The following is a 19,142-nucleotide window of genomic DNA, read 5'->3' on the forward strand; positions in this document are numbered from 1 at the left end:
GGCAGGAGCAGGCCCCAGTTTCCTGACCCTTCTAAATGCCAGTGGCTCAGCTGTGGAGCCAGCAGCCCAATTGCAGAAGGGCATCCCATCCCTCGGGGTCCGGGGTGCACATCCCGATGGGAGCCAACAGGAGGAGACAACATGACTCTCTCCACTGCCCCAGTCTCCCTGGCTTCTGGCAGGGGCCCATGCTCATCACCACTGTCAGTTCTTCTACCCCAGGTGCAGCTTGAGGGTTGCTTCCTACTTGGCAAGGCAGCCACCTCCCAGTGCGTCTACCCCTAGCCAATGCCTGCCCCGGCGTGGCCCAGCCCTCGCCACTTGCAAGTCACTTAGTTGCTGGAAAAGCATCATTATGGTGCTTGTTACTGAGAATTCCACCTATTTGTTTTTTCTTAAAACGTGTGCAAGCTCTTCTGGCAAGCCTCAGATGTGCATGGGTCCATTTGCACAGCTGACACTGTACCCCAGGCAGGAGGGGACAGCATGGGGTTTCCTCTGGGGGTCCTATGGGCCCCTAGTAGAGGATTGAGAATATTATCTCCTGCCCCTCTCCTAGTGCCCCCACCTGCCTGAGCACTGTAGCTCTTCCAACACCACCCTCTGTAGAACAAACAAGAAGGTATCTGAGGAAATGGGATGTGCCTTTTGGCTCTCGTCCCTGGTGGAACATTTAAAAATCCAAGATTATTGGAAAGATCACGTGCTACACCCTAGAAGTCTCTTGCTGGCCTGAGGGTTCACAGTCCCCAGCCCCTAATCTCTGGGCCAGTGTCTGCAGCCCCGATTCCTCTAGCCCAGATTCCCCATCACAGCCCTCCGCCCCAGCCCACCTCTCATTGCAGGAAGGACAGGCCAGCAGGTAGAAATGGGGGCTTCTGCTTTCATGCCTACTGCATTTTAGCTTCCCCTCCCCAACACTCTCCCAGCCTATTTTCCTGAAGCTTCCAGAGCTGTGTCTTTGTCCACCCTCATTAGTCTCCAGTAGACGTGATGCACCTTCTGGGCTAAAATGCGTCTCATTCAAAAGCTCACTGCACAATAAAAAGCATGGCCTCAAATTTTTTTCAGGCAAGATGTGTCAGAAAAACTCTATGCTCTGTCATCCCTTTGCTGACCTTTATTCAACAAGTATTTATTGAGCACCTGCTCTGTGCTGGGCCCCAGAGGTGTAAAAGCAAGTGACAAGGTCCCTGCCCTCAAGGACAGAGTGCCAGAGAGAAACAGACATGCAGCCAAAATGTCACCACAAGTGGGGCCTATGTAAATGTTCACCAAGCTGTGCTCCTAGGTAGGATTTGTACACTTGAGTGGAGGCAGGTTGCACAACAACTACCAAGACAAATGCATATACAACATTAGTGGATAAATCCCCCCACTCCCTCCTCAGATGCTATGGGATTTTATTAATACATTACTCTCTGGCACCTCTCCATCCCTGCCCCAGCCCTGCTCCATCAGCCTCACTGGCATCCATGACTCTTTGCCTTGCCTTGCCTTGCCTTGCCTTTCTGGGCCCAGTCCATGTTCCACTCTGCACCTGTCGACCTCTGGGGAAGAAAGGCAGCTCCAGTGGGGTGGTCCTCACCCGAGCCCAGCAGGCCCCACCGTGCTACAGAGAGTTCTTTACTGAAAGGTCGGCCTGTCACCTCAGCACTTTCAAAGGTGGGTGGGGCCGGCACCTCAGGGTGCTGTGAGCTGACTGGTCTACGTCACTCCCGGGATACTCTACTGCTAGTTCTCTGTCCATCCCAGTCCTCTGCCACATCTCCTCCAACAAGCCAGCTTCTCCCACAAGTTTAAGTCTGTTCATCCCTTTCTTCCCTATTGTAAATTCTGCAGTCCTGAGGTGTTTCCTCTGGGCCTCTACAGTCCAAGGGCTTCTGGCACCACCACCCCTTATTGAGCTGTTTGTCATTGGTGTCTACAGGTGTCTCCCTTCCCCCACAGAAGTCTCCTTCACCTTTGAACACCCCCCTGCTGGATGCCACAGGGGCCCAGACAGAGAGGGTACTAACTATACCCTGCCCCCAACCGGGAAGAGGCCCCTCCCTCCTCTCTGGGCTCCCTGTGCTGCCAGACCCTGACCCCATAGCCTGGGAGGGGTTGCACCCCTAGACTGGGAGCCCCCTAGTGGGGCAGATCTCCCTGACCTCACTGGACACTGGGGCCCTGGATGAAGATGTCTTTGGAATTCATGAGAGGAATTGGCTCTCCCACCCAGGGCCATGTCCTTGGGGATGGGACAGGTGGGACAGAATGTAGCCTCAGCCTGGGCCTCACCTCATCTCCTGCACCCTCAGATGGAAGTGGTGGAGATGATGGATCAGATCGTCCACTGGGTGTGGGAGGACTCATCAGGATTGGGCCGGCCCCAGCTCCATGGGTCCCCAGCCACAGAGCCCATGGCATTACCCATGATGCTGCTGAACCTGGCGGAGCAGCTCAGGGAGGCAGACAAGGAACTGGCGGGCAAATATGCAGAGCTGGGGAACTGGTGCACTTGGAGGATTCTGCAGCGCATGCAGGTGGGGGGCCTGGGGACCTGGGCAGCAGGAAGCCCTCTACTCCCCAACTCCCCAGGGTGTCCTCAGGCTTTACACACCTGGAGAGAGAGACATGGGGAGGTCCCCACCTGAGGAAAGTGGAGGGCTGGAGGGCTGGAGGGAAGGTGCAGAGCCTTAGGCAAGGCCTGACAGCCGGAGACCCTCCAGATCCAAGTCCCTCCCAGGCCTCTGGGTGGCCACTGCACAAAGGTGCTGACCTCCTGGTTGGAGGTGGCAGGTGGGTGGCAGGTGCCTCGAGAATGGGGATGGATGAAGCCTCCACCAAGGCTCAGAAGGTCCCTAAGGCCAGGAGCTGCCAAATGGGAGGGGCCAAATGGTGGAGGATGGGTGCGTTGCCCCTGAACCTCAAGAAGCCTCAGGGCACCAAGCCCACTTTGAAAGGGCAACAAATGCCAATGACCAAAGCCAAAGCCCAAATTTCACCATCAGGGAATGAACTTCCAAGATCCAATAGTAATTCTGAAATTTATCTCTGGTATGGTTTGGCTGTGTCCCCACCCAAATCTCATCTTGAATTCCCACATGTTGTGGGAGAGACCCAGTGAGAGGTAATTATCCAATTACCATGGGAGCAGGTCTTTCCCATGCTGTTCTCAGGATAGTGAATAAGTCTCACAAGATCTGATGGTTTTTAAAAGGCGCATTTCCCTGCACAAGCTCTTTTCTCTTGTTTGCTGCCATGTGAGATGTGCCTTTCACCTTCTGCCACGATTGTGAGGCCTCCCCAGCCACGTGGAACTGTAATTCCATTAAACCTCCTTCTTTTGTAAATCACCCAGTCTTGGGAATGTCTTTATCAGCAGCATCAAAACAGACTAAAACAGTAAATTGGCACCAGTAGAGTGGGGTACTGCTGAAAAGATACCCGAAAATGTGTGTGGAGGAAAAGTTAAATGTTAAATTTGAACTCAGTTGAACATGGACACAAACAATGGTCACCAAGTCCCGGAACAGGTTGTGTGAGCCCCTTGAGACGTTCATCCACTGCTGTTTCAGAGAAATCTCCATTTCAATCTATTCCTATACAATGAAAAACAATAGACAATTGCAAAAACAAGTTGACCTTTTTATATTCCTTGAGCCCAGTCGTGAAGGGCCCTTGTGACTGGGCCTCATGCCAAACAACTCGTTACAAAAAGAGCTAGGGTCCCAGACTGCACCAAAGCTTCATGAGACCTCTCCTCATCTGTGCTGCAGATGAGTGGCCAACTCTGGAGCCCAGGCTGTTGCTTCCCAGTCTGATGGTGAATCCTCCATAGTCTGGCGAGTGAAGTGTCTGACTCTGGAGCCCAGGCTGTTGCTTCTGACTCTGGAGCCCAGACTGTTGCTTCCCAGTCTGGTGGTGAATCCTCCATAATCTGGTGAGTGTAAATATATATATATATATATATATATATAATATATATATATATATATATATATATATTCCCTTCTCCCCTTCCCATTGCAATTTGCTTATTGTATCAATCTGTTTATTATATCATTTGCTTATTATTATATCATTTGCTTATTATATCTGCCTTGCCATTTACATGGGATAAAGGTTGTTTACCCTTAAAAGTATTGTGTGTGTGTCTTTTCTTCTCCCCTCATGCATTTCCTGCACGGAACAATGTGGAAGTGATTGGAACTGGGTAACAGGCAGAGGTTGGATTCCAAATTTTGAAGGACTCAGAAGACAGGAAAATGTGGGAAAGTTTGAAACTCCCTAGAGACTTGTTGAATTTCTTTGATCAAAATGCTGGTAATTATATGGACAATGAAATCCAGACTGAGGTGGTCTCAGATGGAGATGAGGAACTTGTTGGAAACTGGAGCAAAGGTGACTCTTGTTATGTTTTAGCAAAGAGACTGGCAGCATTTTCCCATGCCCTAGAGATTTGTGGAACTTTGAATTTGAGAGAGATTATTTAGGGTATCTGGTGGAAGAAATTTCTAAGCAGCAAAGCATTCAAGATATGACTTGGGTGCTTTTAAAGGCATTCAGTTTTAAAAGGAAACAGAGCATACAAGTTAGAAAAATTTGCAGCCTATCAATGTGATAGAAAAGAAAATTCCCTTTTCTGAGGAGAAATTCAAGCCAGCTGCAGAAATTTGCATAAGTAACAGTAAGTCAAATGTTAATCACCAAGACAATGGGGAAAATTCTTCCAGGGTGTTTCAGTGACCTTTGTGGTAGCCCTTCCCATCACAGGCCTGGCGGACTAGGAGGAAAAAATAGTTTTGTGGGCCAGGCCCTGGGTCCCTCTGCTGTGTGCACCCTAGGGACTTGGTGCCCTGTGCCCCAACCACTCCAGCTGTGACTAAAAGGGGCCAAAGTATAGCTTGGGCTATTGCTTCAGAGGGTGGAAGCCCCAAGCCTGAGAGCTTCCACGTGGTGTTGAGCCTGCAAGTGCACAGAAGTCAAGAATTGAGGTTTGGGGCCAGGCATGGTGGCTCACACCTGGAATCCCAACACTTTGGAAGGCCAAGGTGGGCAGATCACTTGAGGTCAGGAGTTTGAGACTAACCTGGCCAACATGGAGAAACCCTGTTTCTACTAAAACTGCAAAAATTAGCTGGACATGGTGGTGCACGTTTGTAATCCCAGCTACTCAGGAGGCTGAGGTTGGAGAATCACTTGAACCCAGAAGGTGGAGGTTGTAATGAGCCAAGATAATGTCACTGCACTCCAGGCTGGGTGACAGAACAAGACACCATCTAAAAAAAAAAAATGTTGAGGTTTGGGAACCTCCACCTAGATTTCAGAGGATGTATGGAAATGCCTGGATACCCAGACAGAAGTTTGCTGCATGGGTGGGGCCCTCATGGAGAACTCTGCTAGGCAGTATGGAAGGGAAATGTGGGGTCAGAGCCCCCACACAGAGTCTCTACTGGGGCACCACCTAGTGGAGCTGTGAGAAGAGGGCCACCATCCTCCAGACCCCAGAATGGTAGATCCACTGATGGCTTGCACTGTGCACCTGGAAAAGCTGCAGACACTCAACACCAGCCTGTGAAAGCAGCCAGGAGAGAAACTGTATCCTGCAAAGCCACAGGAGTGGAGCTGCGCAAGTCCGTGGGAGCCCACCTCTTGCATCAGCATAACCTGGACATGAGACATGGAGTCAAAGGAGATCATTTTGGAGTTTTAAGATTTGACTGCCCTGCTGGATTTCAGGCTTGCATGGGGCCTGTAGCACCTTTGTTTGGGCCAATTTCTTTCATTTGGAACAGCTGTATTTACTTAATGCCTGTACCCCTATTGTATCTAGCAAGTAACTAATTTGCTTTTGATTTTACAGGCTTATAAGTGGAAGGCAATTGCTTGTCTCAAATGAGACTTTGGCCTGTGGACTTTTGAGTTAATGCTGAAATGAGTTAAGACTTTGGGGGACTGTTGGGAAGGCATGATTCATTTTGAAATGTGAGGGCATGAGACTTGGGAGGTGACAGGGCAGAATGCTATGGTTTGGCTGTGTCCCCACCCAAATCTCATCTTGAATTCCCACATGTTGTAGCAGGGACTCAGCAGGAGGTAATTATTCAGTTACCATAGGGGAGGGTCTTTCCTGTGCTGTTCTCGTGATAGTGAATAAGTCTCACAAGATCTGATAGTTTTTAAAGGGACGTTTCCCTGCACAAGCTCTCTTCTCTTGTCTGCTGCCATGTGAGACATGCCTTTCACCTTGCACCATGATTGTGAGGCCTCCCTAGCCAAGTGGAACTGTAAGTCCATTAAACCTCCTCCCTTTGTAAATTGCCCAGTCTTGGGTATGTCTTTATCAGGAGCATGAAAACAGAGTATTAAAATCTCCAAACCTAACTGTTACTATAATGTAATGATTCATCTTCATCCTCACTTTCAGAGCTGGCCCTCTGGTGCCCAAAGCAGACTCCTGGGGTCCCTGTATTGGGCTCTTACCCACTTCCTGCTGGCCACAGGATGACACCTGATGCTCCTGGAGCAGCCAACTGGATTCCAGAAGAAAGGCTTCAGTAGCATGTTTTCCAGAAGGAACCTGGCTCCTAGGATTAACAGTTGGGTCAAATCTCAAAAACTCTTTGCCCTTAACTACAGAAAACTGCCAACATCTATAGCAGTCATAGTCACAAGATTTCCTTTAAACTTTTCAGCAATTGTTTTCCTAAAGCATTCTGTAAAGTCTGTCTTGAAGTTTGTGTAGTTGAGATAAAAATGTGTTTGACTGCACTCCAGCCTGAGAGACAGAGTGACATACTGTCTCAAAATAAATAAGTAAATAAATAAATAAGTTTTTTAAAACATGTTTGAGAACCACATTTTTCTCCAGTGCTTTATTTTTTTTCTTTATATTTTTATATTCTTTATTTTGGGGGGATTAGAGACAATTTATCAAAGACACAATTGTACACAGCTTTGGAGTTTTTCCTCCTGGAGGTTCTCCTTTTTTTTCTTGCAAGATGAGAATTCCCCATGGTGCTCTTTCTGAAGACACTTATGACTTAAATGGAGTCAAACAAGTAAAAACTAAATTCCATTCTTAAAGTTCCTTTATTCAATGCTACAAACGCTGGTGTGCCAAATCATCAAGTGAGATTTCTTATTCTGTTCTGTGTTGTTATTAAAAATGTATGAACAGGCCGGGCACAGGGGCTCACTCCTGTAACACTAACACTTTGGGAGGCTGAGGTGGGCAGATCAGTTGAGCTCAGAAGTTTGAGACCAGCCTGGGCAACATGACAAAACCCCATCTCTACCAAAAATACAAAAAAAAAAATAGCTGGGTGTGATGGCACGCACCCATAGTCCCAGCTACTCAGGAGGCTGAGGTGGGAGGATCTCTTGAGGCTGAGAGGCAGAGGTTGCAGTGAGCTGTGATTGCACCACTGCACTCCATCCCGAGTGACAGAATGAGACTGTGTCTCGAAAAAAAAAATATGAATATTGTCTATTTTATATTCATTTTTAATTACACAAACAAAACGTGAACATAATCTCATTTTAAAATATTAAACAAATATGAATAAAATAAAAACCCCGTTTAGTCACTATCTGTCCCCTCCAATCACACTCCCCTTTCTGAAAGGATCTGTCCTGACGTTTTTCTGCCTATTTACCTGCATATATGTACACACACAATAGACAGTTTATCATGCCATCTGCTTATCATGCAACTTACTTTCTTCACATAACTAAGCATGGGAGAATGTTGGGAGAGTGTTGTTAACTACAGCTCAGTATTTCGTAGCATGAGCATAGTGAGGTTTATTTGACCCTTCCCCTTCTTGGTAACATTCAGGTATTTTCCAGGGTTTTGCTAATAGAAACAATGCTGAAAGAGCCTTGCTCGGAGCTCTTGTGCACAGGTGTGAGCTGTACAACAGATGCTGAGTTAGGTAGAGTGACACTAGATTGCTTCAACAAAGAGACCAGCAATAAAGCAGTAGCTTAGAGAAAATTGAGGATCATTTCTCATGGAAGTCTGAGCCATGTAGTCCTGGTTGATGGGGCAACTCTGCTCCACACAGTCACTCAGAAACCCCAGCTCCTCACATTGCCTTTTTCCTCTCTTCTCTAAGACAGCACTTCTCAAACTGTCTATGGTGAAAGGCCAGTTTATGTCATTCAATTGTAGAGTGAAATTTTTTTAACTTACGATAAAGATGCCATGGTGATATTCTGTTACTATAAAAGCCTTAATATCTGTACTAACCCAATGTAAACTAAAAATAAAGTCCTAAGCCCCCAGCTGACTGAACGAACCCCCTCTTGGCCAGGGAGACATTAGAAAACCTTAAAACTGAGTTCACAGCCATGATGAGACAGGAGGTCAGACATGCCTCATTGTACTCCCTCCCTTTTGGAGATTAAGCACAACAACTAACCTGCATTGGTGTTAAAATAGAGATCATAAGACTGACAGAACAGACTCTTGATGACAATTAGATGCGAAATTATAAACACGACCTAAGGCCATGCCACACAAGGGTTAAGTCCCACACCCCTACACTTACAGAATGAACTGTGCTCTCACTGCCACAAGCTTTTTCTTTTTATCTAGCAGCTAAACAAGCACTGGCCTTGAAAGAAGCAAGATTATAAATAATTGCAGCTCAGCCAACTTCAGACATGGACTAACTGAACCCTTGTTCCACCAGACGTAACTACGGCTTTGATGGGACAAGAGATTGATTTCAGTAACTTTCTCCTGATAAGACCAGCAGCCACATGCTGGTTCTTGCCAGTTTACAGAGATTTCATGCTTGAGTGACTTCATGTCCTGAAAAGACCTTTGGATGTATAAGACCTAACTGTAATACATTTAAATGTTAAGTCTCCACCCCAAAGTGAACGTGGGCCATATGTTACATGCATGTTTGTTCAGTACACGTGTGTCAGGACCCCCTTTATGAATATTCATAGCTATTCCTGTAACTTGTTGAATATGTATGTTTAGCTAACCTGTCCAGCACTAAGATCCTAGCCCAACCCCTCCTCCTTCGAAGTGCCTGTCTCTTGTCTTGGCCAGAAGCACACTTCCCAGCCTGTGGGATGACCACCTTACAAGCTGTAACCCTTAAAAAGAAGTAAAGTCTCCTTTCTCCTTTCCAAATTTATAGATTTGTTTAAAAGTTAACGCTGGTCATGGACCTACCACTAACAAACAAGCTGTGGGTGCACAGTGGTTCAGGGACCCTGCTATAGCAGCTCCACTTGAGGAGGAGCTCGAGTGGGGAGTGGGCACCACACTCACCCCAAGGGATGCTGGGGTAATCTTGTCTAGCTGAGCAGCCTAGCACCCAGGAATAATAGCCGTTGGGCCAGGGAGACAATGAGCAGTCTTGCCCAGAGATCCCCAGAAGTGGCATTTACTGGGTTCAAAGGGTACAGGCATTTTAAAAGTAGATTCTGGCAACTTTCTGTCCAAAAAAGCCTGTACCAAGTGGCAAGAGTTCCCATGTCCCCCCACCCTAGCCAAAACCAATGGGCAAAAATGGCAGATACTTCCTTATCATTTGCACTTCCCTGATTACTAGTGCTGTCAGGTTGTGCATCTTTTTACTATTACAGACCATTCAATGGCCTCTTCTCTAAACTGCTCTTTCATACTCTTTGCTGATTTCCCTATGGACATGCAGTTCTTTCTATATGCTTGATAGTAACCCTTTGTCTGTTATGTATGTTGTAGATGCTTCTTCCACTGTGTTTTGTGTTTTTTTGTTTGTTTTTGTTTTGTTTTGTTTTGTTTTTGAGATGGAGTCTCACTCTGTCGCCCAGGCTTGAGTACAGTGGCGCAATCTTGGCTCACTGCAAGCTCCACCTCCCGGGTTCACACCGTTCTCCTGCCTCAGCCTCCTGAGTAGCTAGGACTACAGGTGCCCGCCACCACACCCGGCTAATTTTTTGTATTTTTAGTAGAGACGGGGTTTCACCATGTTAGCCAGGATGGCCTCAATCTCCTGACCTCGTGATCCACTCACCTTGGCCTCCCAAAGTGTTGGGATTACAGGCGTGAGCCACCGTGCCCGGCCCCACAGTCGTATTTTTAACTTAGTTAATGGCACATTTATTGTCCTACAGAAGTTATATTTTTCACAGTTATGTCCTCAAATGTATCAGGCTTTTCTTTTATGGTGTGTGCATTTTGTGCCTTACTTAATAACATCTTCTTTGTCCTCTAGTCTTGTTTTTATAAATTTGCTTATATAGTTTTCTTTTTACAGTTTTGTTTTTTATGTTTAAACTTTTTATTATTCACATATTCACAAGGAATATGTCTTTTCCTATGATATATAGTTAGGATCTATTATTTTGTTTTCCTTACATGAATAGCCAATTGTCCCAACACTATCCTTCCCCTGATTATTTGAAATACCAAGTTCATCACGTAGAAAGTAAGCTCCATGCTTCCATGAGGGCAGAGGCTTTGTTTTCCTCACCCCTAAAATAATGTCTGGCACATGATGATTTGTCAACTGGATGGATGGATGAATAAATGAATGAATTCTAAGTAGCCAAATTTTCATGGGTGTGTTTCTGGAATTTCTGTTGTGCTATCAATTAATACGTTGATTCTTGCTTCAATACTCTACTGTTGTAACTATTGCTTTATAAGTTTTGATATCTAGTAGTTTCTTTCTTTTAAGATTTTTTGCCAATCTTGTACATTTCTCTTCCAAATCGATTTAAGATTTGCCTCCCAGGTTCTATTGAAATCCTTTTGAGATTATTATTGGGATTGCATTAAAGTTATAGATTAATTTCAGAAGAACATATGTCTTTCAAAGTTGAGTCTTTCTATCCAAGAACATGATATATCTTATCATTTATTCAGGCTACTTCTATGTCCTGTAGTGAGTTTTTATATTTTTCTTTATATCAGTCTTATGCATTTTTATGCCTTTTAAGTTCAAATGATTTTATAGTTTGTGTTGCTCTGAGGATTACGAGGTTTTTAAAAATAGTATATTTGGTTAATCATTGCTGGAAAGGTAGAGCTTGTGAAAACATCTCATACGAACATTAAAGATTTGTCAGGTGCTTCTTTTAGATTCTTTAGAAAATGAGCACAACATATCTGAATAATTATAGTCTTTTCTCGTCCAACATTTATACTCTGTATTTCTTTCTTGTCTCGCATTGATCAGGCTGAGTCCATTACAGAAAGTTGGCAAGGATGCTGAGAATAGATGCTAAATTTTATCAAATGCTTTTCTACATCAGTTGAGATAATATATTATGTTTCCCCTTTAACCAGTAATGAAGTGAATTACATTAATAACTGTTAATATTGATTTATCTTTGCATTCTTGGAGGGAACCTGTACTTTGACATGATAAAGGACCCTTGTAATGCCCTCATGGATATGAGGTGTCTTTGTGTTTTTGTTCATGAGGAAAATTGATCTACACAGTGCTTTTACTGTGCAATCTTATTCCAATTTTGGTATCAGAGTTATAATAGCCTCGTAAAATGGGTTTGGATGCTTTCCATCTTTTCCAGTGCAGAGAAAGGTTTGTACAATATGAGAATTACCTATTTCAATTCAGATTTAGCAGAATTTAACCATATAACCACCTGGGCCTGATGCAATATTGAAGCATAAATCTTTGACTATCTTTACATTCTTCTACGGATATTGGTTTATTCTGATTTTCTACTTCTTGACCAATTATTATAATTTGTATTTTTCTAGAAAATTTTCTATTTTATCTGTATTTTCTACTTTATTCACATAAAACTATATATAGTATTCTTTTTGTGTGTGTGAGACAGAGTCTTGCTCTGTCGCCCACGCTGGAGTACAGTAGCACAATCTCGGCTCACTGCAACCTCCGCCTCCTGGGTTCAAGTGATTCTCCTGTCTCAGCCTCCTGAGTAGCTGGGATTACAGGCATGTGCCACCATGCCTGGCTAATTTTTGGATTTTTAGTAGAGATAGGGTTTCTCCATGTTGCCCAGGCTGGTCTCTAACTCCTGACCTTAGGTGATCCGCCCGCCTCAGCCTCCACTGTGCTCGGCCTATACATAGTATTCTCTCACATGTTTTAGAAAAATGGAGTCTGCATCTGAAGTTTACACTCTGTCCTGTTTCTTATTATATTTATTTGTTTTTTCACCTTCTTTTCTCCTGACCAACATCTCCATGAATTTGTGCTTTTTTTTTTTTTTTTTTTTTTTTTGAGACGGAGTCTCGCTCTGTCACCCAGCCTGGAGTGCAGTGGCCGGATCTCAGCTCACTGCAAGCTCCACCTGCCGGGTTTAGGCCATTCTCCTGCCTCAGCCTCCCGAGTAGCTGGGACTACAGGCGCTCGCCACCTCGCCCAGCTAGTTTTGTGTGTGTGTGTATTTTTTAATAGAGACGGGGTTTCACTGGGTTACCCAGGATGGTCTTGATCTCCTGACCTCGTGATCCGCCCGTCTCGGCCTCCCAAAGTGCTGGGATTACAGACTTGAGCCATCACGCCGGCCTAATTTGTGCATTTTTAAATATTGGTATTTTCAACTATTCTGGGCTTTTTGCAATTTATTTTATTAATCATTATTTTCAGTATTGGAGGCTTTCCTTTAGTTACTAATGTCTTATTTTAGTGTTTTGTATTCAATAAATATGGTTTCTGCCTTTGAACTTGAGATTTTCTTTGTGACCAAATATATAGTCAGTCTTGGATACTGTTTCATATACATTTGAGAAGAAAATCTGTGTTATCTGATTGTCAGATGCAGTTATGCACACTGTGCACCTCTTAGGTTAAGCTCCTGACTTGCGTTATTCAGGGCCTCTATATTATTATTTATTTTGTTGTTTCCTTGTTCTATCAGTTCCTGAGAGAAGTATAGCAAGTCTCTTTCACTCTGACTATGAACTTGTCAATTTTTTCTGAACTTCTATCAGGTTTCTGTTTCACATATTATGAAACTATACTGGGCACCAACCCTTTAAGCTTGTGTCTTTTACGTATAGGAATAGTCATATTTGTCCCTGAGAAAGCTTTTTGCTTTGAGCTCCATTTTACATGATAGTAGTATTGTTCTACTTGCTTTCTCTCTGTTAGTATTTTCCTAGCCTTTTTAAAATCCATTTATTTTGACCCTTCTCATTATTTGTTTTGTAAAAAGTTTGTTGGGAGTAGTAGTGTTGCAAGTTTCAAATCTACATTTCCCATTCTCCCTTGCAGATAGGGGTGGCCAGTAAAATGAGAGTGGAAGTCATTGGGTGGAACTTCTGGAAAGTTCCTGACAGTGGGCTGAATTACCAGGAGCTGCCCCATTTGGTCCCCACACTTTCTCTTTCTCCTAACCTAGAACACATATTGATGGCTGGAGCTTCAGCAGCTATGTTGGTGCATATAGGAAAAAAAAAAAAAAGCCAAGAAAATAGTAAAGATCTCTCTTGACATCCTTGAGCAACTAACCAAAGCCAGCAACTGCCTACTTCCATACATCTCCATACATGGAAAAAATAAACTCTTTTGTGTTTGAATCTCCATTGCTGGTTGTCTGTTACTCCATTGAACACAGTTCCTAATTAATACATTGCCTGTGGAGGCAACCAGTATTCCCCAGTTTTTGTCTATTCTTCTAGAGATGTTCTTTTTACTGTCATCATTTAAGTACATTTTCAACTTTTTATAATGGGCAATTTCAAACATACACAATAAATAGCAAATGGTATAATGAACCTCCACATACCCACCAACCAACTTCAACAATTATCCGTTGACATTCTATGCATGTACATGCACACACACACACACACACACATTCCTGTTTTATACAAATGCTAGCATACTACTCACGCTGTGCTTTACTTTTCTTTCTTAAATTAACAATGTGTGTTGGAGATGGTTTATATCAGCACCTAATTTCTTCATTCTCTTTAATGTTCATCTAGTATTCTTTTATCTTTTCACAAAAATACATCTGTAGAATCAATTCCTGCATGTGCAATTGCTGGGTCCCAAAATGTAATTTTGATAGATGCTGCCAAATTACCCCCACAGAAGTCATACCAGGTCCAACTCCCATAAGCAACATAGGACAGTGCCTATTTGCCCACACTCTTGCTAACATTGGGTGCTATCAAACTTTTCTACTTTTGCCAGCCTGATAAATGAAAGCAGGTGGTTTTGATTTGGATTTCTCTTATTTGGAAGTCATTTGTATTTCTCTCCCATGAACCATATTCCTAGTTTATGCCTGTTTTGCTATTGTGTTTTTGCCATTTTTCTTACTATTTTGTAGGAGCTATTAAATAATAGGAAAATTAGCCTCCTTGTCTCCAACAGGAATTGCAAATAATTTTCCCGGTTTAACATTTGCCCTGGACTTTGCTGGCAGGAAGTTTTGTATTGAAGTAACTTTTTGTTTTTATCTACTGAATTAATCAAACTTCTCTGTTTTGGCTTCTGTCATATTTTAAAAGGCCTTCTCTCTTCCAACATATTTTAAATGTCCCATATTTTCTTCCAATATTTTTATAGTTTTTTTTATCTTTAAATCTGATCCATCCAGAATTTAGTTGGTTGCTTATGAGGTGGGATTCAACTTCACATTTTTCCCAGATGGCCACCTACTTGTCCCTACACCATTGATTGAATAACCCATCTTTCTCCAAGGAACTGAAATAACATTTCTATCACATTCTAAATCTTCGTTTGTATTTAGATGTATTTTAGACTTTCTGTTTTTTCTATTGTTCTGTCTTCTATTCATATATTAGTACTACATTGTTCTTTTAAATTACTCTCAATTTATGTTTTAATATAATAAGTATTATATAAATATTACATCATACATATTATAAGTATTATATTAAATATTACATCACACATGTGTTATAAGTATTATATTAAATATTTCATCAAACATGTATTATTATGTTATAAGTATTACATTAAATACTACATCAAACATATTATAAGTATTATATTAAATATTACATCAAACATGTTATAATAAATATTATATTAAATATTACATCAAACATACTTATTATGTTATAATAAGTATTATATTGACAGGACTAGTGCCCCTCTCATTAGTCTTCCTTTTCAGAATACTTCTGGCTAATTTTACTCCTTTAGTTTTCTACACCAATGTTAGAATCATCTTGATGAATTCCAAAATTTTCTGTGGTTGTGTGTTTGGAAGCATCTTTAATTTAGAGACTGATGTAGGGAAATTTTGCTTCTTTATGAAGTTGACTTTTTCTATCTGAGAGCATAATAGGCCATTCCATTCCTTCAAGCCTTTTTTGACGGCCCTGAGGAACATTTTAAAATTTCTTCACACAGATCTTGCACATTCCTTGTTAAATTTATTTCAGGGTATTTTATTGTTTTTATTAAATGGCATCTTTTATTATATGTTCTAACTTGTTGTTTGTCTCAATGATTTTGTACCCACAGAACTTACTGAATTCTCCTTACTCTTCGTAACTTTTTTTTTAATTTGTTTTTGTTGTTGTTTGTTCTGAGATGGAGTCTCGCTCTGTCGCCCAGGCTGGAGTGCAGTGGCGTGATCTTGGCTCACTGCAAACTCCGCCTCCCTGGTTCATGCCATTCTCCTGCCTCAGCCTCCCGAGTAGCTGGGATTACAGGTGCCCGCCACCACGCCTGGCTAATTTTTTTGTATTTTTACTAGAGACGGGGTTTCACTGTGTTAGCCAGGATGGTCTCAATCTCCTGACCTCGTGATCCGCCCACCTCAGCCTCCCAAAGTGCTGGGATTACAAGCGTGAGCCACTGCGCCCGGCCCTACTCTTTGTAACTTTTTAAAGTAGATTCCCTTAGATTTTTCCCAGTGCAGAGACATATATATAATATATAATCTGCAAAGAATCATTGTTTGAATTCCGCCTTCTAATGTTCCAACTTTTCAGATTGTGAACTACAGCCTAGATAGAGAGGACTGCATAAATCATATATATTTTACATGTATTTTCTGCACTTTAAAACTCTACAGTTATAAAGTGAACATATTTAGCTAACCCTCCGGACCCCAGATCAAGGGCTAGAACCTTGGCCCCCACCCCAGCCCAGAGTGTGTCCCTTGCAATCGTCTTCTTATTAAATTTTTCGTAACCTTTTCCTTGCTTTGCATCAGAGTTTTGCCACTGAAGCACACATCCATCCGTAAATCATATGATTCCACTTTACTATTTTTGAACTTTACATAAATGCAACTGTAATGTATGTTTTTGTGTGTCTTGCTTCTTTCATGCATCACCGTGTCTTTAAAATCCATCCTTACTGTAGCAGACGTAGAGTGTATTCTTGTGCATCCCGGTAGAGTATTCCACTGTACAACATTACCATGATGTATTTATCCATCCCACATCTGCTGAGTATTTGGTTTATTTTCAGCCACCAAATGCTGTGATGAACCATTGTACAATTTTCCTGTGGCTGCTGCAACAAAGTACCATAAAGTGGTCAACTTACAATAACAAAAATGGATTCTCCAACAGTTCTGGAAGCCGGAAATCCAAGACCAAAGCATTAGTAGAGCCACACTTCCCCTGAGGGTTTGAGGAGAGACTCTCTTTCTTGCTTATTCCTCCAGCTTCTGGTACTCCAGGCTTGAGGCCACATCACTCCACTTTCTACTTCCATTTTCACACAGCCTCTCTCAAATGGCCTCGTGCCTTTCTCTTATAAGGACACCTCTCACTGTGTTTAGGGCTCACATGGATAGCCAAGGATGATGTACTCTCAAGATTCTTAACTTAATTACATCCACAGAGACCCTTTTCCCAAATAAGATCCCATTCATGGTGCCTAGGGGTTAGGGCGTGGACATATATCATTTTTGTTGTGGAGTGGGAAGCACCATTCAACGTATTGCAGCTGTCTACACTTGCTTTCTGGCGCCCACCTACACAAGTGTCTCCAGAGTTCGTATACTTAGCAGTGGAACTGCTGGGTCATAGGGGAAGTGTGTCTTCAATGTTACTACAGGATGCCAACCCTTTTCCCAACGCACACCCCCACCAGCAGTGTGGGAAGTTTCCATTGCTGCACAGCTTCACAAACTTACAATTGTGATACTTTTTGGTTTCTGCCAATCAGGTGGGTGTGTAATGGTATCTCCTGCTAACGTTAACTTACAGTTCTGAAATGACAAGTGAGGTCGGGCACTTTTCATATGTTGTGAAGAATTGTCTGTTCAAGAGTTTGGCCCATTTTTCTATTGTATTCTATGTATTTTTCTTATTTTTTGTTCCTGCTATCTTCTATTTATGAGAACTTAGTTGCATCTTTGTTTCCCTTCTGTTCTCCAAATCTCCCATCAGAATCTCTCATGTTGCCCATCTTACCAAAACCTATAGGAAAGGGAATTCTAGAAAACATAGTTCAGGCTAGCCAAGGTGACACATGACAAAGCCACCTCAATCCATTTCTTGAACTCTCCTCAAATTACTCAGTCTGCACGTGACATTCGTTTCCTGTCAGACAGCTGACTGTTACAGATGTGTGGTATGTTTTATCATTCAATAAAATATTTTTTAATTCCCATGTTACTGTCCTTGCGCCCTGGGTGATTTCAATGTGCATTTCTTCTTTTCTAAACATCTGGGGATTTTTCTAGTTGTATACGGTGGGCTTCTTCCTCTCTGCAGTGAGGGAGATGTGCACCATCTCAGAGAAAGTATGTTAGAAAAAAACCTATTAGATTTGGACTTTTGTGGGGTATTTTGAGGAGGGTCTGAGGAAGCTGGGATTTGCTCTAAGCACTATCAGAGAGTGAGAACAAGTCTATGATTGGGTATCTTAGTAAATCTTTTCTCTGGGGAGGGCAGGCTAGAACAAAGTTAAAGTTGTAATTTGTAAAGAAGCGGCAGTCACCCACACTAGCCAAGCAAGAGGAGGACGTTTGGTATTTTGTGGGTTGCACGTTAACCTTGTTTTTATCTGCACTTAGACAAAATAATGAAGTGGCCTTGCTTTGTCTCATTTTCTCATGGTCTCCAAGTAACCTTGTCTGAGGTTGGTATTCTGCGAGATTGTTTATGTCCAATAGGAGAACAGCATGGCCTCGCTGCGAGGGCCAGGCCAGCTTCCAAATGTCAGGGTCTGCTGTTTATTTTCCCTTTCTCTTGGGTTTCTAGCTTAATGACACTGTGGTCAGAGATCATGCTCTGAATGATTTTAACCCTTTGAAACATGGTAAGATTTGCTTTAAGTTCCAGTTTGTGTTGGTTTTTATAAATATTCCATGTGTGCCCAAGAGAATGTGCAGTCTGCAGTTGAGTGTGATGTTCCACATATGCTCATTAGGTTAAGCTGCCAGTTCCTGTTCAAAACCATATTCTAACTTGTATTTTGTTTGCTTGATCTACCAATTACCGACAAAGGTGTGTTAAAGTCTTCCAACACTGCATATGAATTAGTCTTGAAAAAAAAAAATGAACTCACATCTGATTAACCTTCTGGATCCAACTACCAATACAGGAAATACAGAGTTTACTACCCTACAGGGCTGCAGCCATTAGTATCCAGACTGAGGGGAATGCTACAGTACGAATAACACTGTTTTATTCAACAAATACATTGCAAGGGGAAAACAAGAGACAGAGGGACAACCTGTAGATTAAAAGACACTTAAAACTAGGACAGGCACAGTGGCTCACTCCTGTAATCCCAGCACTTTGGGAGACCAAGACAGGAGGATCAATTGAGCCCAGGAATTCGAGACCAGCCTGGGCAACATAGTGAGATTCCATCTCTAAAACGAAAAAAAATTTTAATTAGCCAGGTATGGTGGCACACGCCTGTGGTCCCAGCTGCTCAGGAGGCTGAGATGGGAGGATGGCTTGACCTGGGAGATGAAGGCTACAGTGAGCCTGGATGACAGCCTGGGCAACAGAGCAAGACTCTGTCAAAAAAAAACAAAACAAAACATAAAACCATCATCAATCAATGTATGAACCTCAGATGGCTTCTTATCCAAACAAACTATAAAGGAAGTATGTGACAATGGAGAGCTTGAATACTGACTGGCTATTTGACAATAATTAAAAATTGTCACTAATTCTTAGTGTGATCATGGCATTATAGGATGTCTGGACTTTGCCTCAAAATACTTCAGGAAATTCTGGGAAGATGGCG

The sequence above is a fragment of the Trachypithecus francoisi genome, unplaced genomic scaffold (assembly GCF_009764315.1).
Source record: "Trachypithecus francoisi isolate TF-2019V2 unplaced genomic scaffold, Tfra_2.0 Lachesis_group6, whole genome shotgun sequence".
Classification (NCBI taxonomy): Eukaryota; Metazoa; Chordata; class Mammalia; order Primates; family Cercopithecidae; genus Trachypithecus; species Trachypithecus francoisi.